The 23,721-nt window shown below is 32.1% G+C and overlaps 1 pseudogene; it reads right to left on the reverse strand.

Annotated features, from left to right (window-relative positions):
- Window positions 1-11,104: 11,104 nt before the first annotated feature.
- Window positions 11,105-23,721, reverse strand: part of LOC106468321 — a 31,602-nt pseudogene continuing 18,985 nt past the window's right edge.

Consider the following 23,721-nt stretch of genomic DNA (forward strand, 5'->3'; position numbering starts at 1 on the left):
GTATTCTGCGGACTTATAACACTAAATTCGGGTTTTGATACCCGTGGTTGGTACAACACAGATAACCCATTGAGTAGCTTTGTGCTTAACAACAAACAAACACATGATATTACTTAGATCTATATCTTGGTTGTATCAGTTTTATATAGACATAAGTTAAGAGTTTGTACAGTAACACGACAGTAATTTAGGCAATATGGAAACGCATGTGATTCAGCTACTGCTTCCATGCCAGTGTCAGGAAAGAGAAGAACTATCTTCACGAAATGGACAGTCATATGTAAAATAAATCACGCTATTTCAGCTTCCAAAATACACCCAAACCTTCATGGTAGATGGAGACTATGTGATGTATCTGATTGCTGTTTTCCCAAGAGAAATATTCATAAAGCGAGATAATTAGAGGTAGACTCAAAGGGCGCAATAGTTTGGAAAATGAGCTTCATTGTTCTTCATTAAGCAAAAAACACTTATACAACAGCATTCTGGACCAACGCTCTCAACTGTGAGGTGAAGGTAAAAGAACCTCTAGATCCCGAAAGCCATTGCGATCAAACTGTATGTATCTCATGGTGCTGTTAATGATATAATAAACAAGGAGTTGAGGGTTTGAAACGCTCAAATGTCCTCAAGCTAATAGTTTAGAAGCGTCCAGCCACATGTCGAAATCAGCCGAGTCTTTATACGTTAAAGATCAGAGCAATAACTTTTGACCACTTACATTTAAAGTTCCCTAGTGCAACTCTAATGTGTCTTTTGGTCTACTTGAACATGTTAATGAAAAGCTGCACAAACGAGAGAAGAAGAATTGACCTGTCCGTTTTTGAAAAAGTACCGTGGTTAAGAAGTAGGTGAAATAGAGTATGATTGTTGGAAAAGGGGTCTTCATTAACAGTTGGTCGAAGTTAATAAACTTTTTAAAAAAGTGTAAATGATATTCTATATATGTACCAAAAATATCCTAAGTAATTTATATCAAGAAAATATATTAAAAGATAAAATTATTTGGAGATTTTATGATATAACATGAGTTAAAATTTGCGTCCCTTATACTTTAAGCATCAGAAGGAAATGAGCTAAAAATAAATATAATTTAAAAGTAATATAGTCATACATTTCGGAAGTTTGAAATAAACCCCAGTCGGCCTGAAAAGATTTGATTTGTTTTTAATCTTGCACAAAGCTAAACTAGGGCTATCTGCACCAGCCGTCCTTAATTTAGCAGGGAGGCTAGTCAACACCACCCACCGCCAATTCTTAGCCTACTTTTACTAACGAATAGTGGGATTAATCGTCGCTTTATAATGCCCCTCGGCTGAAAGGGTGAACATGTTAGTGCTCTAGTCACTAGGCCATAGGCCTGAAGAGCTGTGGATTGAGCGAATTGAGTCGCGGCAATGGATATGGAAATATAGTGTGATTGGAATACTATTATCATCCTAAGGAACACTAGATTAAGAATGTAGTACTTATATAAAATATATATATATATATATATATAATAGGCTCAAAAAAACTAATATAGTCAGACAAACATAATTAATGACCAAACTGGTGTAAAAGAGTAATTAGTAGAGTGGAAACTAACTTGCAGCAATGACTAAAATTACTTATAATCTGATTATAGTTAAAAGTTTAATAAATTTTTATAAAACGCGTTTATAGAATCTTGAAAACTGAATAATTATTAAAATTGGTATAAACGGTAAAATATTTACATATTCGAAATTTCGTGAAATTTTACCTCCAAATAGAAATAGAAATATATCAACTTTTTGCCACGTGAATTTACTTAAAAAATAATAAGAAGACATGTGAGTAAATGAGTTTCTAGCAGATGCAATTTAGCCTCAGATTAGAGTGAATAAACAAGTCATAGATAAAAGTTTTAATCTAAGCAAAACTCTACCTTTCTCATGTAGTCAAGATTAAGAGTTTATCAAAACTTAGTGGTACGAACCCAATCAACAAAAAAAAGTAATCACATTGGAGGTGTAATCTTTATTATCATAGATAATTCAATTTAAATAAAACAGGAAGTTTAATGCGCGCGATTAAACAAAGGGGTGGAGACCAGAAGTCTAATTGATTGGCGAGAGCAAACATTGAGTCGACAGCTCAATGTTGCAAGTCCGCCTTACACGGAGTGTCATTACAAGATTTAATTTGAAGATGGAAACAAAACGAACAACACATTTTCGGTATCAGATGAAAGTTCCAGAGGAAATTGGGTATAAGATCAAGAAGTAATTACAGAGAAAATTAAATTTAAAGTGTAAATAAAAACAATCAATTATACTTTAATGTGAAAACTAAACAAAAGCCTCTCTCTTGATACATGTATATATACATATTTTGGCTAGAAAGCATATTTAATATAATGCAAAAATGATCCTACGGTTTTACCTTTCTAATATAATGGTTCCGCTTACTAGCCTACTTATGTAAAAATAGATCAAGATAACTTGATAATGGATTAATGTAAATGATAAACTCTACAACAGTAGTTGAAGCCAGCAGCTGGTGTTTGTGTGTTACGTAAGTAAACTATGCGTTATAGTTTCTTAATTAGTAGGTAACTTGCTTTAACAGGAAGTTAATATTGATTCATTGTTATCTATATTAACAATATTGTTTAGAATATTTAATATATCTAATTTTAATTTTATTTTTGTAGTTTTATTATAGAAATAGTTTTATATAGTTAGCTTAACATGTGTATTTAGGACTAATCTAAATCTTCCAAATTGGCTAAACCTCGTGCGATATTATTGAGATTATGGCCATAAATAATGTTAACAGCGATAATACCCAACTGCTGAAACAATGCATTCTAGTCTTCATAAGCAAAAACATGATAAAACTACAGTTAATTAGCTATACTCATTATCAGGTTCATTTTTAGTCTCACTGTAAGTAGTAGGTTGCTCTGGTTGGAAGTTAAATTGATATCAATTTTCCAGCACTGATTTTCAAAGACATTTATTTCAAGTGCTGTAACGGGAATAATTATATTACTTTCTTATCACAGTAGCTATACTAAAGAAGGTGCTATTTATGCAAACCAACAGTGGCTTAGCCTTAAGCTTGAGGGCTTATACGATAAAATTATTGGTTTGATTAGGGGTTAAGCACAGTAAATAACCAATTGCGTAGCTATGTATTAATTAGAGATTCATTTAACTACATAAGTGTAGTTTACCTCAAGGTAAAAAGGCAAGGTGATTCCATCATTTTTATTCTTCCTCAACAACTTTCTCTAGTATTATAAATTTAGATTCAATAGTTCTTGCTTAGATTAAATCATTATTTTCAACCCATTTTCAATATCATTACGGTATTATGTGATCTCATTATCCTGGTTATAAGCAGATAATTATATGTTTCGATGACGTCGGACTAAACACTGACATGTTTCAATATTAGATAATTTACTTTTATTTAATTTTATCTCAATCGCGCCGCTTATACAAAAGCATTCTTCACTGTCGGTTCCTGATAATGTAATATTTCTATACGTTAGCGTCGAGCGTGGTCGTTGGAAGTGGAAAAAAAGAGCATACTTATTACTTATTAGCATGCTCTGCCTAGTTTTTGAGAAATAAAAGTTTAATTGCGTCCTAATAGTTTAACTGTTTTTCTATTCTTTTTGTTATAGAAATACTATCAAAATCACTTAAAGAATAAAAATATTTACTTGATTACATTTTTGACTGATGACCAACAAAGATAATTTGATAATTGCAATATTTTTCATTATTTTCTTATGGTTTCAGATAAGCCGGAATTTTAAAGGATAGCTCAGTATTAGACTTAGTTAGTATGTTTCAAGATTTCAAGATTTTTATCTGAAGGAATCAACTAAAAAAAGGGCACATTTAAATTAAACAGCGGAAGCAAACTATGAAAAAAATGTCAGGAGTTAATATATATATAATATTGATATTTGTTTGTGAGCTACATAGTTTTGGAACCATTTATGCCGTATGTAATAACATATGTAACGTTCCTGGCACATAAGACTCAGAGTTTAATTTACTGTCTTGCTGACAACAGCTCCTTTTTTTACATAAGATGTTTTTGTATTTTTAGCTAGTACAAAAGACAACTTTTTCTTTTTTAAGCAGTCCAGGGTCAGTGATGAGGAGTAGAATTCTCCGAAACTAGTCTAGCTCACAGACACACACCCAATGTAGCCGCAAAAAATTTCAATCTGTACTTGGATGATGTGAGTGCGTTATAAGAGTAACAGTGAAATCCCAGTATTCGGTCAGTTAAGATTTGGCAGTGGATGCTGCTTCCTAGCTGCTTTTCTTCTAGTTTCTCAGCTCAAAACTAGGGTCGACTCTTGAATAGCTTTGTATGAATATCCTAAATCAAACCTGGGTGTTTTAATCTTATTCGTATTTGTTATATTGGGGGCTAGGTGGTTTAATTCAGCCAAAATGTAAAAGAAAAGCAAGATATAAGAAACCTATTAGTGAATGACATCATAATCTGACAGCACTTCATTTTTTTTCTTTTCTTCTTTTCGACTCTTTCAAGTAACGAACAGTAACCGAAAAGTAATTGTTGAATATGATCTTCATGTTCAACATAAAACAAAGCATCAGTGGTTGTCTTCTTGTGCTTGCTGAATAAATCCCGTAACAGCCAAATATTATCAATATATATAAATAGTTTTTATCATCGTAATAAAGCATAAAAAATGTAGATAATTAGTTATTCGTTGAGATAATGCGTTTTCAAATCTATGATTTTTATCTTGTTTTTGAAATTTGCGTGCACATCCATGTGTTTTCGATTTATTCAGTTCTATATTAGACACCGTTGGTTAAACCACCGTAACGGTGTTACTTGTTTCACCTGTTTTAAGGGCTTTAACAACATTTTATGGGATTATTGATGGACTACATTATTAGTAGGACTTCTAGCACCTAGTAAATACAAATACAGTTTACCAGGGCGAGGGCTGGCCATGTGGTAGAGCTCTGGATTTGGAGCTGGATTCGAAACAGTGTGATATCACGAACAAAATATTTACCATACTTGAAACTGTGGGTACGTTATAAGAGTGACAGTTAAATCTATAGCGCGTTGAGTATGCTGTAGGATGCTGATGACTGGTTATTTTCCTACTGGTGACAGCGGCAGATAGCCTTAATAGCTTTGTCATAAATACAAAATTCAAATACAGATATACTAATGTAAGTTTTGGCAGATGTTAGCCAGTCGTGCTACAAGCAACATGCTTAACAGCTATATACTTGGTTTTAAGCAAATGTCAGACTATTGGACAATACAGTACCGCCACGAATACCTAATGGTTGGATGCACTGTCATAACCTTTTCCATATAGAAGCATATTAATATGTAGTGAGATTGTTAAGCGATGTATAACAAAAAGATTAAAGTTTAGAAGTCTTTAATGTTCTCCCTAAAAGTGAAAACAACTAATTCTTTAGTCAGTCAGGAGCAATGACCTCTTCCCAAAGTGTTGTGTTTACGAAAGAGAACTCTCTAACCCCAAAAATGCTATTGCGATAAAGCTGTTCACTTCTCCTGCTATCATTCAAAATATAATAATAATAATGATTTGTAGTTGAAAAAGGCTTTAAAGCAAAAAGTTATCAAGCCAAAGTCCGTGTTAGAGTGGCAGGTCAGTGCAAAGATCGTCAAGATGTGTAGTTTAATACGGAGCATTATCGACGATGGATGTAGTAGTTTCAGCATATGACGAGATATAGAGCATAGTTCTTATAAAGCGTGACACTTTTAGCGTCCTTTATAGATAACATGATTTACGGAAGGCGCAACATAGACATCCGCCATTTTGGGCTTCAAGACGTCAATGTTTTGTGACTATGGTTGCGATAAAGCTGAGTAAATACGCTCAAACTATTGAAAACGATGCAAAAATGGCTTATGAAAATAGGTTTAGATAACTTTATTGTTGGTTTCGAACCATATGTTATTTTACAGGTTGCCTGGACTTTTTGATCATGATGTAAAGTCAAAACTTGATCAGCTACAACATTTTGCGATACTCATGTTGAATTCACCAGTAGGTTAACCCTAGAAATTAGAAAATGCTATAAAAATTTGAATGGTTATAAGTTCTCAGCAGGAAAGGTGTCAGACACGAAAGTAAAAGATATTGTAATTTGTGTCTTTGTAATTGCTAAGATGAGTTTAATTTTCTTAATTTATTCTTTTTTACCTTTCTTAGTTGTTACTGTGAGCTTAAGACTTGCTGTCACTAGTGTCAAATGTTAGTAGTTTTTATTCATTTTGACGTTACCTGTATGCCTTTCAATCTACGACACAGAGGTGTATGACTAACCCTGGCCCAATCTAACGACAGTACTTATATGATTTGTAATTACATACATTGCTTGTTAGTGCTCGTAGAAATGATATGGGGTCGTTACCTACTATCAATTACCTCAATAAGTAATAAATAGAATAATACTTATACAATATACAATGAGAAATCAGATTTATTCTGCATCCTTTACAAAATATGCACTGCAGATACAGGAACACTGTGAAGGTTGTCAATTTTGTTTCATAACTGCAGCAATTATTATTGAGTTGTTTTTTTTTGGGGGGGGGGTATGCTGAGAATGTGTAAAAAGATATCCCCAGTTCTAAATCCCGTGTATTGATACAACCAAAAGTGCAACAGTGGAAAAGGATTTTCCACTGCCTTGAATATACGTGCATTTCCGTCCAATATGACAGACAGTAAAAGAAATAAGATCACATGATGGCATAAAGTCATTCTTGAAAGATCTGTGGAGACCCTTGAGGAAGGATATCACATGGTTTGTGACGTCATAGGTGTGTAAGGCAGCAGATTAGTTACGTTGGGTTCACCTAATGGACTGATCGTTCCTCGTGTTTTCTTCAAAGGATTACAAACTATTACACACAATTTTTACTGTTATTCTACAATAAAAAACTTTCTATCTTCCAAATTCATGTTAATATTCATGTATCCATTATAAAAAGAAAGCATTTAAGCACGTAAATGTTTTATCAAGTTTGTTGTAGGTTGACTTTTTGTATATTGATCTTAATACTTAATTCACATTATTACGCTATAATTTAACTTGCAATTTAATCCAAGTAGCCATTAGCAGGACTATTTTCATAGTTAAGTTAATATATACATAAAATATTCAAACTATTTATATCCTATACGAAACTTTAATATCAAGAATGTCACAACGAAAGCATCAATAATAATTACTAAATGTAACGCTTTACAGACCAGTTTTCTTAACACATAAAAGTATTAACTAGTTAAGACAATTATGTAACAATTCACGAAAACGGCTCTCCAGTGGCAAAGCGGAATGCCTGCGGACTTACAACGCTATAAACTGGTTTCGATACCCGTGGTGGACAAAGCACAGATAAACCATTATGCAACTTTGTATTCAACTTCAAACAAATCACGAAAAAGTCAAAAGGCGCTATCTAATCTTTCAATTTTTATTTGGAAAATCAAAAAACGGTGCTTTTTGAGCAGTTCGTTTAGTGTAAAATTAAATTCACACACACATAAACTTTATTTTAGAGCCAAGCTACGTTAGGCTATCTTCTGTGTCCATCGAGTGGTAGTTTTGTAACTCCGTATCCTTATCCGTTTCCCATCGGGAGACCGAAAAAACAAAAAGAGCTATGCCCTTACTGTAATTGAGACATCTAGTGGACATAATTTCTATAATTTTATCTAAACATCTAGTAAAAAAAAGCATTTCAAATATAAAAAATATATCTTCCGTCGAGTTTGTCATTGTGTAATATTTATATAGTGCACTTCAAATGATTATCCTAGCACTATTTTTATATTTGAATCGTAAAAACTATGCTTCATTGAACAGAATTATTTTTTATTGTTAATATATGTATATTTCTTTTCAAATTTTATAATATACAAACGTTTCAAATTAACTTGCATTTATTTTTTCAGTACCTGCATTGGTCTAAGAAAAAATCTACTATTTCTCTGAATAGTGTTTTAAATTTAAACATCTAATGTTACGATTAAAAAAAAAAGTAGTTTCAGTGTCTGGACTCGTGGTCAAATGGTTGCGAGGTCGAGGCTGGCCCGTGTCATACTGTTGTGCCCTTGAGCAAGACATTTTAGTTCACTTGTACCAGTCTATTATGATGTATGATGAGTACCAGCTATTAGCTGAGGGTTAACCTGCGATGTCATCCTGTCCAGTAGCGAATGAGTCAACATTTTCATCCGCTTATGCCACTTGAAACCAAACTTCGAAACCATTGGCCTTACATGTCTTGTAAAGGCACGACAAAGATTTAACTTAACTAGCTTTTAGTCTATATATAATAAAGACGACTGATATGGGTATTAAAACTTTTATTTAACAAAACACAAAACAACTAATATTTCGACCTTCTTAGGTCGTCATCAGCAAAAAACCTGACGATGACCTAAGGAGGTCGAAACGTTGTTACATGTTTGGTGGTTTTTAAATAAAAGTGCCTATATCAGCCGTCTCTATTATATGTATATATATGTGTGTGTGTGTATATTCTTCAAGTGAGTTTCTCGTCATCATGAATAGTTTTTAAGTCTCATTTCTGACGAACGGATTATTTGACTTTAAAGCACAGACAAACGAGTTCATTGAATATCTTACTTAGCCAATTATTTGGACTTTTATTTTCAATATAGAATTATTACTAATAGGGTAAAATTTTTGTAAATTTCAGTTTTTCCTCACATAGTAGTAAAATTATACAGCAGTGGAGTTTTTAAAACACACGGAAGTCATTAACGTTCACTTTTGAATTTTGAGAAACTCACATTTTTTTACCGATCCGAGTATCTATTACATTTTCTTCTATAATTACTTTGCTATGATGGTTAATTGTACCCATTATTACTGTTTTGTGTTTAATGTAGTATGAACGACACTTGATTTCAGATTTTTTGTATATTTTCTAATATATCGTACTCATTGTTTTAAAATATAATGATAAGGTAATAATAATACTTACATGATTCATTGTTATTCATTCTTGTTACTGCGGACTTATAACACTAAACTCGTGTTTCTATACCCGTGATAGGAACAGCATAGATAGCCCATTAATATTATATAGGACAAATGGAATGTTTTACACAATATTTTATCTTCTTTTCATATAACTTAGACCTAATATCACCAGAGACGGTTGAACACCATTAAGGACTGTATCTGTACATCAAAGGGAAGTTGCACATTATTACATTATCACCCCATCCATCACTTTCCAATACGTATTTATACATTTGAGTCATAAGAAATAGGAAAAATATATGCACTTATGCTTATGTTTTATATCAAGCTAATTGTACAAACGTATCTACAAATGATTGAATGAATTAAGTCTATTTATCCACTATATCATTATGTAGTTAATTTCCATAATTATACCACTAAAAGAAAATACATTTTGCTTATGATCGTGACTTTCAAAATTCTAAGTTTATTATATTTATTATTTATCTCATTTAATTCCAATGTCACATTTTTTTCCATTCAAATAGAACCCTTGAGATGATTACTGATTATAAATGTATGTAAGTCGAATCATATGTTATAAACTGCACTGTTAGAATTATTAGACAATGGATTATATTTTTTAGATTAAAACTTAAAAAAGAAGATGAGACAAGGGAAGAGAGGAACCATATGAAAAGAATGACACAATGAAAATAAAAGAAAATAAGAAATGAAACCAAACCAAACGAAAATACTTGTCAGGTCTTGGACTTTCAGGCTCCCACGGAGTTGGGGTCTGAAAAATAACCGGGGAGGTTCAGAAACTTTGGTTTCTCTTCACTCTCGTGACTGTTTCTAGTATCAGCCAACATAGAATGAAATAATTGAGCCTATGAGCTTAAAGGATTTGATGACCAGCGATGAGAGCGGTAAGAAATGAGACAGAGATTTATGTTTAAGTAAAACTAGGTTTTTATCGGATAGACAGAAGTTGTTAGCTGGCTGAGGCTCATTCGAAATACGTTTTATTTCTTAAAATATGGGGATATGTTGTTAGTGTCATGAAATCGATATTTTGTCTCTAATAATTTGTTATAGTTACCTTATGAATAACTGTATGAGTTGGACACTCATTTCAATACGTCTAGCACTGGTAAGGAAAAGTTAACAGTTATGTGAGATTTTAGACATATCGTTATGTTTGCACAAATCTCTTTGTTTATCGACATTTTAACAAATAATGACAAATATTTAAAATTCCTAAACCTGCAAATCACCATATAAGTTGTTGATATGCTAAGATTAAAATTCCTATTTTGTTATGAACTGTTAGATTGGGACGAGGATCAAGTATATTTCTCTTGAATCTTATCACACAGGATTAGTGATATTTAATATTAATACAAGTCATTAATTATTTATGAAAAACGTACTATTTTTACTTTTTAATATTAACTTCCCATCGTGCGAAACTAAAAACTAACCTGTTAATGTATATATCTAAATCTACATACTTTTCTCACGTTGTTATTTATAATGATTAGAACGCGTTGTTTCTTCAGTTGGATACCTACGCTTAGGATATGTAAGTTACATACGTCTAAATGGTAAGCCAAATTATAGAATATTTCATTCTGACTGAGAGTGGCAAACAAAAGTAGTACTTTTAACATTCTAATTGTTTCATTCCTACGTACTGGTCTAGGTATAAATAGGTATGTTGTACAGAAATGTTTAGTTTCATCAATAATTCGATGTGAACTGTAGTAATCCTCAAACATACAGCTTATTTACAAGTATCGATCACGTAATCCATATGGTGTGTGTTACTACGAATGTCAGTATATAAAATATTAATTAGTGCAAGAAATTATGGCACTTCAAGCATTATTTGAATATTAAATGAAAGCCTATAATTCAATACGTTCGTTAAAAAACGTTGAAAACATCGATACATAAAATATAGTTTGAGTAAAAGTAATTGGTGATGACAAAACACAAACCTTCATGTTCGACTTTGCTAAAGAAAGCTTATTGGCTTTCTTACATAAGTAAATGAGATAAAAGGACTACTCATGTTACTTTGAGATATGGACATCAGCTATAAGATCAATACCAAAATTAGCTTGTTCTGTTATCTATGGAGAAAAAACATCAAGTTCAAAATTGTTATCATTCTTTGTAAGTTTCGAGATCAATACGCGTTTAAAAGTTAATAATTATGCAGTATTGAGTTGTTAACGTGAAAATGAAAGTGGGCCGACTGAAAGTTAAAGAACTGGAAGCAAAGCATTGAAAATTGAAGTGGGACGACTTAAATTTCAAGGGGTTGGAAAGAGAGCAAAATCGTACGCAGTACCTAAGTCATTTGGTCATTTTTTTGTATTGGAGAATTCTAAATTGACACGAGAAACGTAATTAGACTATTAAAGTACTTTAGATTAATATGCGTAGTTGATAAAATATACTGAAACATCTACTGAATGTTTGCTGAAAACATTAAAGTTAAATCTTCATGAGGGAAGTGTACTACATTTCTTCTGCTGTATTTCTTGCGGTTTTAGCTCATTCAATGTCTAATGACTCGTTAACAGATTAGATAGTTATGATATGTGAGAGTTTAACCACCAACGTAAAACATTAAAAAATAATTATAAGAGTAAAATCTAGGATGCCACAAAGTTGTCGTTTTATTAAGCATGTTACCAATTTCTTTGTCCATTAAGACTCTCACTAGTAATTTGATTATTGTCTGCGATTTAATTATATAAGTTAATCTTGACATTGTTTTTTTCATTTCTGAATTTTGGACTAAGCTAGTAGCCATTTAAAGTGTATTCCTAATTTTGAAGAGATAGACTAGAGAGAAAACAACTAGCTGGTCAACGTCCGCCATCGCTGATTTTTGGATTATTCTTTGCCAACAAATAGTGGGATTGACCGTAATTCATAACGCCCTCAGGGCTGAAATGGCGAGCATGTTCGGAGACGGAGTTCGACCCCACTGTTCGTTGGCAACGAAGTAACCCAAGAGTTAGCAGTGGGTGGAGTTGACTAGCTGACTGTCTTCTAGTATATTGCTTCAAAGCCTCAAAATTAGAGACGGCTAGTGCATATGGCTCTCGAGAGGTTTTATGCAAAAAATTAAACAAACAAACAAATAAAATCCATTGTTATTTGTGATTGGAAGTAAACACAGTGTGATTTAAAGAAGAAGAAATAAAAAAGAAACGTAGCAAAAGTTCACATTATCCGATATATTCTTAATAAACTATTTGCATACAATCGGAATACACACCAACCTTAAATGTAAAATATAATTCTGGAGCTGGTATTGACGTTTGAATAAATGTTGCTATTATTTTTTTCTTACCTTCTTGAATATTTTATTGTACTTGGTATATAGTTCTCCTGTCTTATATACGCAAATGTATGTCACCAAAGCGTTGCAAAATCTTTGTGTTTTAACCCACATTTGATTACGTATATGGCTTGGCATCTTCCAAGTCTATAATCTATTCCCAGGTATTTTATAATTACCTTAACGGAAGAAAAACTGACATTATTTGAAAAAAAAAATGAGTGATATGTGGCGAGTCAACATGTTGTTTATCAAGAAATCAATAAAATTTCATACAAGTTTACTAAACGAAAAAAACGACAACAACAACAAAAAACAACAGATCATTCAGTCATCTCTACAATTCAGAATCTCCACTAATGTAAAGAAATGCTTACAAATAATAAGAGTATGGCAAGAAGTATGTTAGAAATTTTAATTTAAGAAAACGAAAAGTACAAGGTCTGTTAACCCATAACTGAAAGTTACACAAACATTAGAAGTTGTGTGTTATTCACGATAACTGTGTAAGTGTACATCCAGTTGTCTCTCAAAACAAAAGCTCCTGACGTTGTTTTAATCGGTACTCAACAGGTAGTTGAACAAATTGAATAATTTACTATGTAAGTTTTTGTTTTGTCATATAATAGCGTTGATGAGAAATGATTATACATTGTTAGTTTTCTTATATTATTATTTCTACCTAAAAGTCTCAGTAAAGAGATATATCATTTGTCCGAAAGGCTATGATCATATTTGTTTGTTTTTACTCACTTTTCACTATGATACACGCCGCTGCTTTTTGGTTGGTTGGCGCGGATTATTGATCTTTGGCAGAAATAAAGAAAAATCAACAACAACAAAACATACGTACGGAAAGTAGTGCCACCTGGCATATAATAACGGAGAAGAAAAAAGCAAATAAAGTATTGCTCTTAGCTTTAGAAGGATTAAATTAATTTTTGCTCTTGCATCCAATAGAACATAGTTCATTAGGCTTACATTATTGATGTAGTCTTTCTATATTACGTTGACTTGAAAACAAGAAGAGGTGAAATGAAAACTAACTTATAACAACATCTGTCTTTGACGTTTCCGTTTTTTGCATATTCACGGATAATGCCAATTACACCCACCTGCATATGCTAAAATGTGTCTTTCTCTTCTTTGGTGTCTGGGTACTTACGATACAAAGAGAGAATCAATGGTCGATAGATAAGCATCAGTGCATATATTTTTCCTTTTTTTATGACTTGAATGTATAAATACGTATTGGGAAGTGATGGGGTGATAATGTAATAATGTGCAACTTCCCTTTGATGTTCAGGTACAGTCCTTAATGGTTTTCAACTGTCTCTGGATATATTAGGTCTAAGTTATATGAAAAGAAGATAAAATATTCTGTAAGACGTCCAGTTTGTCCTATATAATATTAATGGGTTAATAATATTCCAAAAAAAATGACAACAACAGAAAAGAATGGTACATCTCACGTTAGTGATCCTCTGGCTAGTTTCATTACCCTTGAGCAATATTAACTACTTTATAAGTTTATAAAATAAATACAAAAATAACTTTAAAGTTTACATTAAGTACATATATCAAACAATGGGTCCTTAGTACAGTTCAGCCTATATTTGCAATTCGTAGTTTCAAGGAACATCATCACTTAAAAAATATATTAATCATTCTTTATATAAAATTAATTTGTTCTATTCTTATCGAACTTGATGTCTACAACTGATATGTATATTTTAAACTACTATGCGTTGATGATACTATAAACATTCAATAACTTTTATAACTGTGTAAAAGTCTACATGTATTCGCCAATTTTAAACGTTAAGCTGAATAGACTAATGTATTTTGCATCATGCTTCTTTATTTACATTTGATTGTTTTAAACTGACGATCATAAGGTAATATACGATACTTATAAATAATTGTAATTTACGAAGCATGGAATAAGATATACAAGAACACTCTTCTTCTTCTTTATAATATAAGTGTTAAATTTCCTTTCAAGTTTTATGTAAGTATTTCCATTTCTTGCTTGTTGTCAGACTTACATAATACATAAGTAAATACGACTAATTCAAACGGGTCTTTTAATATAAGGAAAAAGCGTACGATCTAATAGAAATGGAGACTTACTGTTTTCCCCTGTAAAACTACATTGTTGTGGGTAGAAAGACCCTATTGGCTTGAGTTGCTTTCACAGTAGGATGTATTTGACGTTTTCCTCTCTCTACAAGAATTACTTCGAATTATAACTCGTTCTGTGGTTTCCTCCTGCTGTTTCAAAGAACGTAGTTGATCGATTGTTTCTAAAGTCGTCGTTTTTATCGTCTTGTAGACGTTGAGGATTCGTATATTCTCTGACTTTAACAATTATACTTATTTCTTAGAGAAAGCGGATGGTATTGACAAGGAAGAGCAAATTACTAAGATATTTCCATTTTATCCAATACCACCCTTAAGAAAATAAAGCAAAGGTCCCCTTTCTTTGCTAAACTGAGCAATTTTACGTCAGTTCCTCCTGGATTTTCAATTAATGACCCAACTCATCTTTGTCGATAAGGCTCCACCAGACAACTGACTGGTGTAATTACACAATAAATAAACAAAGTAACAATATTTTATGTAAACGAATTTTATTTAATTTTAAAATATATAACAATTATAAATAGTTCAGTTACAAAAATATGTATTTCATGTAAATTATAAGCTCACATGGTGAATCGACGGATGATGATTTTTCCAAGTATTGTTTTCTGAAGATTCAAGTCAGCGAGGAGTGGTAAATGATATTGCTATATCTGTATTAAACATTATTCTGGAAAAGTGTGTAATTATAGTTAAAAGAGGCAAATATCTTCTTCATGAATATCGTTGTTACTTCAGAATTGATCTTTATCATAGTTCAGAAAGGAAACACTTTGTCACATCTGATATGTATGTAACCAATGATTAGCTTTGTTACCGATAGTGATAATTAATATCATAACAAACCCCATTCAGAAGATGTCCATTTAGAAAAGTTTATTTTTTTTGCTTGTTTATTTTATAGTTGTTAAACACAAAGCTACACAATGAGCTATCTTTGCTGTGCCCACCACAAGTATCGAAGGCCGGTTTTCAGCGTTATAAGCCAACAGACTTACCACTGGGGCATTTCAGAAAAAGATGCCTATTTATAAGAAGATATCCCTTCAGATCATTCATTGCCAAAAAATTCAATCTAAACTATAGCAGAAAAACCTTATATAATGGACTGACACAAAAGTCCAGCTAAGCTATAGCAGTAAATTCTTACATCATACACTGACGCAAGAGTCCGATTAAACTATAGCGAAAAAGTCTTACCTTATGCACTGATACAAGCGTCCAGCTATGGTATAGCAGAAAAGCCTTAGATCATGCACTGACACAAGATTCCAACTAAACTATGGCAGGAAATCCTCACATCATGCACTGATACAAGTGTTCAGCTATGGTATAGCAGAAACGCCTTACAACATGCACTGACACAAGATTCCAACTAAACTAAGGCAGAAAAGCAAATTATATGGCAAACTATATTTAAATATGAAATAAGTAGATATAAGGTAGGACACATACACACATATATTGTTCGCAAGGGATGTATTCCATCTTAAAGTGCATTTCTTCTTTTTTTAACGGTTGTGATCTACTGTTTAGTTTGTTTCTGTTATTTACGCCAGGAGTATTTCACATGTTCTTTAAGCTCTGCCTATCCTGAGCTAGCTAAGCTTTTACTGATTTTTTAAAAAAAGAAACAAACAACATAAATTACAGTAATATTATACGTATAAATTTGCTCTGTGATTACCATTCATTCCAGATTATATGAAATAGGGCTAGTAAATACTTGCGTTCCGAGTCAGTAAGCACATTATTTGTCTTTATTCTACGGGCAAACGTCGCCCCTTTGTTGAAATTCTACGATTATTAATCTGAGCAGCTCTTCAATAAGCGATCCCCAAGAGAATTAAGTCGAAACTTTATGAAAGGATTTTTAATTGTGACTTTTATCGTATTGGAAAAGAGATACGCACTAGGCTGAATCAACTGTTTTTTTTTTATCAAGTTCAGAAAATGAGACAAAAGTTTGAACAAGAATATGCCGTCAAGCAAGCTAGCTACTCCTTCTACAAAAACTAGGTTACTTTATTTAAAATCAGTAAGCTGAAAAACTGATATACTTATTCAAACTTTTAAGAGATCAAGAATTTCATTTGAGATGTGATTAAAAATGATGATCTGCTTTTTGGAATGAAAACCTTTTTTTTCTCAACTGATTGCTTTTTATTCATACTGTTATGCTTGAAAGCATTTTTATTATTTTGTAAAAGTTCAGGTTGAAGATATTACTTAATAGCACATTTCATTTTAATACCCGTAACTATTTCAATAAGAAAGGTATAATATTTTTAGTTGAACTTGATCATGCTTTGTAAAAAGTTTACGAATTAAGAACGATAAACTGGTAATTCACAATTCTCTTAATTTCATGTATAAACTTTATGTTACGTCTTGGTAAATAATCATTTGGACAAGTCTTTTTCACAACAAAATGCTTTGTATTCCACTCCTTTTTTTAAAGGACAAGCAATGAAATTTTGTGTATAATACGTTTCGTAAAATAACAAGTGACATTAATGTATGGCTTTGATCATGTTGCTGAATTTCTTTGTTTTTAACATCAAAGTGGCTGGAACATCCAAAATATAGTTTAAAACTGTCTAGAATAAACTTTACATGTTTGATGCATCCTTTCAATTAGTAACTATCAGTAAATAATATACTAAAGCCCTCAAACTATAGACACTTTTTATGCCTATCACTACCGGTGGGATCTTCATATTGTATCATATTGAGTGAGTTGATGTTTTTCTGTTACAACACTCACTTTGAGAACCTGACCAAAGAATTGGATGGAATCAGTAATTAATTAGATTTGTTGCAATACTGTTGGTATTTGTTTAGATTTTTGTGTGTGACTCATGCATCATTACGTTCTAGTAATAAAACAATTGCTGAGCGAGGAAATTGTAAAATGTAAAACAGAAATTACAACAATAGTGAAAAACTCGCCAAATTAATATAATTTTATTGGTAAACACGAATAGAACTCTTCTACCGACAGTTGTATTCTCACTGACAACCCGATGAAGGGCTGTTTGCCTGAAATGTTCGTTTCGTGTTTACCAATAAAACTATATTAACTTGACGAGTTTTTCACCATTACTGTATTTTCTATTTTGCATCTTGTATCATTAAGGACCATGTAACAAACAAAGTTGTGGACCCACAATAAATTTTGTGCATAAGTAGTTTAAATAAATGAGCATAAAAATGTCGATGGTTACGGACTCGGTCTGTACTTTTAGGGATTAAAATCCCCAGAAATTCGAAAAAGCGATTATTCCTTGGTTCATTTTTTTTATAGCAAAATATAATCCTGTGGAAAACATTACTTAATATTGTCAGTTTAATCGAACGAATTCTAGTTCAGTATACCTACACTAGAACGCACTGTTATTTGTAAATAGCAATTCTGATACAAGTCCATTAACCGGTAACCTAGGTTACTGGTTGGAGAATATTGCTATTTATTCTTACTTTATATTCAGTGTACGTTGTCATGTGATTAATTACTGATTTTTAAGAGAACATTTTATGTATTTTTAATTATGATGTTGCTTGTTCTATTGAAGGTGCTATTATAAAACGTATTCCATTAGATAACCTATTTGAATTGGAAACAAAACTCTCCATTCAAAATGCAACACGGAAAACTGTTTTAAAGCTGTAACTTCTCCAACCTGTACTAGAACCATATGTATTAGAACATACAGCGGGCTGAGTACGTATATGAAAACGATTTTGAAAATGTAAATCAGCAAGTATCGTGACATTTACAGCCGATATAAAGTTCTAGTGGTACGATATATAATAGAATTACATTTTAACATTTGATTTGTCGTTGGTAGTGTGATGCCACAAAATTTGATCGCTTTTCAGAAGGGTATTTAACAGCCCTGTCCGACGCAAAATATCCATACACTCAACTCTTAAAGATGTATTCATTTCGAGGATTAAGAATATCTAAGACGGGGATATCTCTTCAACATAATGGCATTGAAAACAAAAGTGCGTGGATCAACTTGGGAAACCAGGACCATCTTAAAATAGTACTACAATAAGTCTCACCCCAACCATGATATCTTGTAACAGATGAAAATCACCGAACAAAATAATCAAGAAGAATCTCCGTCTAGAAACAAGGCCAAATGGGTATGATTCAACAAGATAACGCTTTCGGTTATACCTCCCGTTCAATCGTTGTATATGTAAAACAACTTGAGAATAAGACAGTATTCATGCTATTTCATACGAAGACATACTGGTCAAGTCGCCGAACGCAGCGCCTATGGATTTCTGTACGGTCGGACTGTTGCAAAGAGCGCTAGGAAACCATCATCCTCGTGCACTAGATCGATTAAGGAAAATATCAGGAGGAATGGATGTGCTTCTGACATGACAGCCATACGACGAATAATTTTGCAATAGAAACCAAGCTACAGGGCTATTTTGCAATAGAAACCAAGCTACAGGGCTATTTTGCAATGTATATATGCTAAGCTGCAGGGATATGGTAAGGATTCACGATCATGAGGTACACTATGAATGGACTGTAACAATAGGGTAAGACTTCAGAATCGTTTTAATATAATGTACTCAGTATCAATATTTAATTGCATGAATTACGATATACCTAGTTAACCGAATGTTTGGTTTTTCAGTTTCAATCAGTTTGAGCCATTTATATATTTTGATTGAAGTTTTCATTCTTTTAACATTAAAACTTAGACGGTTTAGGAGAGTATAAATGCTCTGTACATAAATTACATTCCTCTGAAAGTTCAAGATATGAATTAGTCATGAAACAGGAAAATTCTTGGGTTTTTCCATAAATTATTATTTTTCTCTATAATATTTTTTTCTCTTTAGACGTATCACACGAAAATCCAAACATCCTTAGGAAGTACATTGTCAATAAATCTGGAATTTGGACTGAGAGTAAATTATAATCACTGCAAGTAGGCAATTCTATTTACGAACCACTGTATATATTATTTTGTTGTAAAACGTGTATGTTTTACAAGATCACGTCTCGGTGTTACAAAATATATTCCATGTTCGAGAAGCCGTTTCCTTCTCATATTGGTTGTTCCTATTGTTTATGTTGCTATATTTTTTTCTATTTTTGATTGACGGACGTGTGGATGAGATTAAACAAGACACATATCAATACTCCTGTCAAACCTCCACACTTTTAAGTTACACATGAATCTCTCGAAGAAAGAATCAAAAACAATCAAAAACGTTATATGATGCATTTCAACTACCGACACTTTTATTTCCAGAGCAGTTGTATAATTCATGTGTTTCCTCTTATGGATTAGACGCTTATTTCAAATAAAAGAAGATATAACAATCTATACTTGGTGAAATTATCAGATCTTGCGAGTTCTAACTCTTGAAATAAGGGGTATGTTATAAAGGTATTAGAAACTATGAATATTTACATGTCATTTTGCACCTATCTCCGAAGAAAAGACAGACCTACCCATTGAAGAGGCTAGGGTTTTGTCTTTTTTATAATGTATGGTAATCGTTTGTTCCAAACAAAATGCTGATTATTAGTATTAGAATCACGTAGCTCTTATTAATGTATTGAATCACATAGTGTTTTAAAATAATTCAACAACATATGCACATGACACTTTGTTTAGAAACGTCTACTTGTTTTCTTATTTATGGACACGTCAGTTATTTGCTCACACAAAATTCAAACATGACAGATTTTTCTGAGAATATTACTTTACAAGATGGAGTTTATGAGTCCATTTTTTATTGGAGTAAACATAATGTAGATAAATTCTGGTTACAGTTTTCACCGCCTCTAACTTTTTTTTTCCTGTGATAACTTGAGAACCATGAACTGGAAGTTGTCCTAGAGACATTTGGCATTGTGAAAAACGATTGGTTATCAACGTATCTCTTTTGGATTTGAAAAATGGAATAGAAAAATAATTGTGGTTAAAAATAATTCCATTATAAATTTTCAAAGGGAGCCTTAACAAAAAAAGTTTTTTTTGTGTTCTTAAGGAAAAATATATTTCAAATCAACTATTTGTGAAAGTTGTGCTAACAAATGTATACTGTATCCACAGAATGAATTAGAACACAATTTATTTTTATTGACATTATATTTCAACTTTCAACCAATGGGAAAAACTCAAAAGTAAGAATCTTTATTTCAACACTCGAACGTTTTATTCAAATGCACCTGTTTCACTCGTATCCTACAGTTATTTAACCTGGTACTAACTGATTTTCGTATAAAAACAAAACATGATAAAGCGTACCAAGCGTTTTAATTTCTTAGGTAAATATTTGCCTTATAGATATTCATTTGCAATATTACTGAAAAGCTACTATGTGTTTCACGCTTTCTTCACTATCCAGTGTATTGTTAGATCGGTTGACCCAACATGTCAGAAAACCTGCAAAGAAACCTGATGGTATACAGGACTCTTTAATTGTATTTAGACATGCAAATTACGGGCGCAAAAACTAAAAAATATAGACTAATCACACAGGATAAAAGCTTTACACATTCCAGCGATATGTATGTAATACAGAGTATATCAAGCCACTCTAGTTTGCATTAACAAGGTGTGCAATTTTAAGTAAATAGTATGGCTTACAGGGTAATCAGGATGACTCATCTCTAGCCTGGTAATCAAGATGAAGTATCTCTAACATCTTACCCTACTGGGAACTAAAAACTCTAATGATATAGCAGGCACAAGTGTCAACAAGTCTAAAATAAAGAAAACGTTCGTCGCAAACATTTTAGTTATAGTTACATCTTATTTCGGAAATTGGTTATAAAAATTAAACCTTAAATTTCTCATTTAGAAAAAAAGAACATTATATAACAGTTTTCTAAGTCAAAATAAAATCGTGCTTACATCTGTGGCTAACTTTTATTCAGTTCGTCTAAGTGTACATACTGTACCGTCCTGCATGAAGGTGCTTTCAATTTTCACTTATAGCAACTTCTTTCATATAATTTAGTGGATGTTTGGAATTGAAAGCAACTTAGTTAACCCTTGATATTATGTGCACTATAGTGTACGATATTCATGTTTTACTTTGCTAATATGGCGTATTAGGAGATACACATACGTTATCTAAACAAGTAATGATGGTAGTTGGATAGTATATCATTGGATCACAATAAGTTTTGTAATTTCAAAATGATACAAGTGCCAGAGTTATTGTAATATATTTATTAACTTCAACTTTCTATCAACTACATTGCATTATATATAGGTGTATTTTTCTATTTTGTAATTAAATGTGAAATGAAATGAAATTAACACTATTATCTATCCTGTAAAAACCTTTGCACCAAGTTATGAAAAAGCTTGAGTGCCTCCTAAAATACCTACGAGGCAGAAATTAAAAATGTCACGAGGAAAGAATTAAGATGTTTATATAGGTACACAAATCTTTTTTTGCTTTATGTGAACGAACATATAAAAAATAGTTAGAAGTTCAATGAATACGTTAAATGCTTTAGTGCAGTCAGAGACAAAAGCTTTCTGATAGGTGTTCAAATATATACACTTTACAAAATAATTAAAGAATAATCGGAATTCTTACTTTTACAATACAATATGACATCCGGCATTTCACTAATGAGATGAGCAGTCATTGAAATCATAAAATGGCCCACATCATAGGAACCATATCCTACGGCCTTTTTTGCTACCATAGGCTGGTGCAATTGGCCATGACTTTATCCTAATGGAGGAATATACTCACCACTACTTTGATGAACTGGTCAACACATTCTGTGGACAAGGAAGAATTAACAGGGTGGAATGGGCTGCATGCTTGCTGGACTTCAACCCCATCAAGTCTGCACTTGGGAAACATGCATATCCATCAAGTGACTTTACACTCTAACAATGACTTGGATACAGCTTTTTCCGAGGACTACTCGATAATATCTCCATACTGTATCAAAATTGATTTTGATCTTGTAGCATCGATATCAGATTGATTTTACAGTTCGTGGTGACTATGCATCATATTGAAGTGAAATGTCATGATGCCGATCTACTACATCTACCTAGCGTAGGTTAAACGACCAGTCACGTGCATTCCAAATCACATGTCTGATCATCAGATGTCAGATTTCTGAAAGAAAAATATTACTAGTGGGAAATACTAAAATTATTTTTCCACTGTGGTTGTTTGTTTGTGGCAGTTAAAACATAACTTGTGTAATGTAATTCATAGGTACAAAAATCTCCTCATTTCAGACTTTTATGGCATATAATTAATATCAATTGTAATTTTCATTTGTTAAATTAATGGTTTTACTTAATAAAACAAGTTTCATAGTATTTATCCTGAAATAAAGCATACCACGTTAAGTTTTTAATGAAGAGCTTGTAGAAGTTAAAAAGATTAGAAAGTTAAAGTATAACTTGATTTAGACATAGTTATTGAAATCTTCGTTGTTTAATCACTAGTAACTAGTTACTTTTAGAAAAGCTAGAAAATATATAGTCTCTTCATTCCCACTTCTCTCTGCCAGAGATCACATGTTGTTCAATATATTGATCTAGATTTGCTCTCATTACTATATTTTGTTGTTTTTAACATATCTAGTAGTTTATGTACCCACTACTGTTGATCCCGTGAATTAGTGGACTTCTCTGAAACTATTAATGTCACTATTTTTAGTTGTTGCCATTAAAAATGTGTTTCATTAAAACCTCACAAGGAAGTATTAGCTACATAATGAGCTGTGTTTTCACGCCCACTAGGAGAAATAAGCCTCGATTTTTATCTTTGAATCTGTCTACCATTCAACATCACCAATTATGGTTCTGATTTTCATGTATTACTCGCATATGATTTTAAACCCCTTTTAGAGCAACCAAGATGATTATATTGTATTGTTTGGATGTAATTAAAACTAACGTTGTTACTTCCATCATATAGATAAAAATGTTCACATCAATTAAAAAATTAAACAAGCGCAGATCGTTAGTCCTCATTTAGCTATTACGTTCAGTTGTGAAGTATTTTGTTTTAAGCAGGGCAAAGTATAGGTTTATTTTCTAAATATTTTCATTCAAGTAGCTTTAACTTCCATAGATTTTTTTATTTGGTTCAGAACGTTGATTTATTGAAAGCCCGTTTCGTACATTATTTGCTTTTATGTACACACACACACAC

Source organism: Limulus polyphemus, unplaced genomic scaffold, assembly GCF_000517525.1.
Source record: "Limulus polyphemus unplaced genomic scaffold, Limulus_polyphemus-2.1.2 Scaffold87, whole genome shotgun sequence".
In the NCBI taxonomy this organism is placed as follows: domain Eukaryota; kingdom Metazoa; phylum Arthropoda; class Merostomata; order Xiphosura; family Limulidae; genus Limulus; species Limulus polyphemus.